This window comes from Stegostoma tigrinum, chromosome 29, assembly GCF_030684315.1.
Source record: "Stegostoma tigrinum isolate sSteTig4 chromosome 29, sSteTig4.hap1, whole genome shotgun sequence".
NCBI lineage: Eukaryota > Metazoa > Chordata > Chondrichthyes > Orectolobiformes > Stegostomatidae > Stegostoma > Stegostoma tigrinum.
Window position 1 is genome coordinate 16,539,107 of NC_081382.1, and position 4,520 is coordinate 16,543,626.

The window sequence follows — 4,520 nt, forward strand, 5'->3', positions numbered from 1 at the left end:
ATAGACTGATGAATGGACTCTAACTTCGAATAATGTTGTTCCAGTCTCGTGCATGTCTTGTGTGGTGTAACCTGTAAACATCGCTATATCCAAGTCTTTTTCACTCTATGATTTGTGTATCGTTGATTACTATGGTCTGCCTGTGATGCTTGCAAAAAAACCTTTTCACTGTACTATGTAGATGTGACAATAAATCAAATCAATCATTCCACCTGTCCCTTCCCTTCTCCAGAAATGGGGCTTGGGCTCCATTTCAGCTATTGGCATGTTTTGATTTGCACTGGCTAAATTTTCTCTACTGAGCTCTATATGTTTATCACAATCTCCTTTCTCAACAATAACTGTTCCAGTAGCAAGCCCTCAAACTACTGGAACACCATCTGCTTAAATAGAAAACAAAAAGCAAACTGGGCACGTGTCCCATTACTGAAGGGAAAGTACAAATCTCAGTGGAATAGAAGCATTTCAGCTTCAGCTTTGAAGCTGCCATCAGGCTAACTTAAAGTAGAAAATGTTGAAAAGACTGCACATCAGATAGCAACTATGGAGCTGAAGCAAACTTAACGCCACAGTTCAATGACCTTTGAAAAGCCATCACCTTGAAATATTAATAGCTTCTCTCTCCAGCTGCTTCCTAATTTGCTGACTATATACAGATGTTTGTGCTTTCTTCTCAAGATTCCTTCCCAGTATATTTTGCTTTTGCAGTTTAATTTAATGAGGGTACAGTCACTTGGGGAAAGTAATCTGAAATGTAGTCATTTCCAATGCTTTGTAATTCCTGAAGTAATTCTGGGCCCACAGTCTCTCTGAATGGGAATGAATGTATGTACCTTGCCTCCCTTTGATACATGTGTTCTGCTTGCTTGTCTTTCCATTAGTTCTTCTGTTTTGTTGTAGATTGATTTTAATCAATAATTTTCTTATCTTTGCTGCTTGAGTTTAGCCATGATCATTGTATAGCTCAGCATTTAGAATATCTTTCACACCTCGACCAAAAGTTCTAAATCATTTTAACATTTCACTTTTTTATTTAGCTTTGCTGCTTGGTCCCTTTCTTTGATATTTTTCCCAATTGCTCCACTATTACAAAAATTATCTTTCATACCTTTTCACACACGACAAATACATCATCTTGTTTTTAGCGGGTTCTAGGGCACTTGGAAGTGTTTCACCTGAAGAAAGATGAAGAGGTGTAACTGACCTTGTGAACTGATTATGAAAAGGGTGTGGTATAAGTGCTTTTAATGAGTTTGGGCCTGCCTACTGAAAACAGATGTAAAGCACTGAATGGTGGTGAATGTTGATGCCAATGTAAAACTGAATCATCTGGGGGCTCCCGGGACCTCACTTGCAGCTCAACATTTCTAGGAAGAAAGGAAATTACTTGGGTTCCATGCCGAGCTGAGTGACAACTGCAGCCTGCTCCTCCTGGTCCCCTGTAAGGCTTCCCTTTACTCTGAGCTTGCAAGTTAAGTTGCTAGGTAACAAAAACAAGTAAGTGGAGCACATACAGCACACAGCCCCACCTATTCATACTTTGAAGTTGCCATTAGAGCCTTAATAAGGCATGTGTTTTTTTTTTAGAAAGGTGCTAACATATTCCTATTTTTGGAAATACCATATTTAAATATGAAATTAGTATGAGGCAATATAGCGGGTTCAAAGATTACAATACCCTAAACTAAGATGTAATGGAGCTGATATCCAGTTGGACAACACAGGACAACAGCCATTCCTTTGAAAAAGAAGTGAGAGCACTGAGTAAGATGGAAAAAGAAAAATAGCAAGAAAGAGTTCACAGGTATGGTGTGGAGAACATTACAAAAACTCCTACTGTTATGGCCCTCAAACAGGCAACATCTCTGAGCAGCATAGTAAATTATATGACTTCCATTTTCAAACAGCGGTAACCTGGTAAGAATTAAAATTAGACCTGTTATCACTTGAAGTTCAGCAATGAGAACAGTTGCAAGTGTGTGGGACTTTAGAATGCTTCCGATAAGTTTACATTTTGCTAAATTTTAATTGAACAGCAAACAGTGATCAGAGCTGTGGCTATTGGGGGGAAATGGACATGGCACTGCAGATGTTAACACAGTGTGGAGCTGGAGGAAGACGACAGGCCAGGCAGCATCAGGCATGTTATCTCAGACTCCACCATCAGTAGTTTTTACAATCTTTGCACTGCAGATGTTGGTCTTGTTATTTTTGTGCCTTTTACAGTCTACTGTTAGATCACTTGGCATTTCAATACATCAGACTGGATTGCAGTCCCATTGGGCCAAATCCAAAGGTGGATGTGATCTAATATTATCACTGTCAGCCGAATGTGTCCATTCCCTGGCTCAATCCTGACACCTAGCTCATTTTTTCCTCATCTTTTTTCATCTAGTTTCTTTCATCTCCACCTTATTGACCTTACACAATCTGCCCATCTTATTCCCCATCTATCCACCCTACCCTTCCCACTGACCAATCCCTACCGCCCTCTCCCTGCACCAACTGATCACCAGCCCATCTACCTTCCTCCAGCCTCACCCCTCCCCTCTATTTATTTCTCAGCTCTCCTTTCCCTTTCCCAATTCTGATGAAGGGTCCTGACCTGAAACCTTAACTTTCCTGCTCCTCTGCTGCCCGACTTTGTGTTCCTTAGGCTTCTTTGCGGTTCTGATAGCTAAAACCTCTCTGTCTTGAAAGTTCAAGTCTTCAAAACCAAATTTCATAGTTTGGATAATTCACAAACTCTTTCAGCCTGGAATATCACCAAACAAAACACTGTTCTTCAGCTAGGACGATTACTTTTTCTTCTGAACTGAGCTCAAACCATAGATGGCCATGGTCTATTTCCTCCATATGTCATAAATTCCACATGGTAAAGGATTTGCTGATTAACACCACAGGTATTCTGCTAAGCAGTTAATTGAAGTCATATGCTTTCATCAACTTATGTATTAACTTCACTGATCCAAGTGAATTTCTGACCTTTCAAAAACAAGCCATTTCCCACAACTGAATTTTGCTCCAGCTCTACCTGATGTCATCAAGAAAAATCTAAATTCCAACATATTACACAGCTTTTTCACAAAATATGAATTTTAGCTCTCATGCCCCATTTTAACTCTCTCCAGGCCACATCTACACACCATTCACATGTTTATTTAATTTCTCAGGCACTTCTGGCGACACCTCAATTTTAGAAACTCACTTTCAAATCCCTGTATTGCCTTGTCTTTCTCTCTGTACACTCCTCCAGCCCACGAGCCTGCAAGATCTCTGCACTCTTCCCAGACTGGTCCGCTATGCATACCTGATTATAATCAGTTTGCTCTCTGCTGCCTTAACTCGGTATTTCCCATTTAAACCTGTCTGCCTCTCTTCTGTCTCAGAAGACTCCTAAAACTCTTCCTGTCTGTCATCTTTCCTGATTTCTCCTTCTATGATTCAGGTCAAAAACTGCTTTTATTTAATACTGCTACTGCTGAACAGTCTGAATTGTTTAATAAATGTAAATTGTTATTAATAGATTCCTTTATTACGGAGGGTTACTTTAGGTTTTAAAGACTCAGAAAATGTGCATTCTGATTATTCAGTTCAGGATAGTCTTTACTCCATTTGCCATTTGAGATAGAAAGGTATAAGCCATAGGCACACAAAAGCACTACACAAAGTCCATTGTATCTGAGCGGACATTTTATTTGTATATTATTCCCTCCTGTTCTCTTTTTAGTATTTAACCTATTTAATGGAAATACTGCAGCTTGACATTACATGGGCAATTGCTGGAAAATGCATTTAATTGTAATAATAGCAGTGTCTGTCAAAAAATCTAATTGCAGACACCTGAACACACTGCTCATTATTAGCTGTCGGCTCTCATTTTAAGCTTCTTCTGGGATCCCAATTTGCAAAATTTCAATGTTATTCAACATGTTACTATTGAATTTAAGATGCCCAAGGAAATCAAAAACACCAAAATAGCTTGATTTTCCATCTAAGAAAACTAATGGACATTTTTTCAGGAGTTTTACTTGAACAATCAAACTGATATCGACATAAATTAAATATGAATAAACAGGCAAAGTGTGGTCAGTATAAATGATAGGCCACACATTGACCATTCATAAAAATAGTGCCAAGTTCTTCAAAACTCTGAATCAAAAAATTTCTAACTCCTTTTCTTCAAAGCCTCACAAATTAGTTTCTTGGCTAGTAGCAAAAACCAACCAACTTCATTTTATAGATATGGTTTTCACCAAAATGGTCATCTGTAGAGCACCTCAAGCTTCATTCATGACAGTTTTGATGGTGTGGATTTGCCAACAATGTCATTATTTGAAGTCTCAATAAATATCCCATACACTAAATTGCTGGTTCAGGTCAATCGATTCATTTAAGAAAATATATAAAGCAGTGGCCATAAACTTTCTTTATCTATTAACCAGACTTCCCGTTCTATATTTTTAAATGTTTGCATTGCATCATTGGATGACCTGAGCTCAGATGGCTCTGTGTATTTT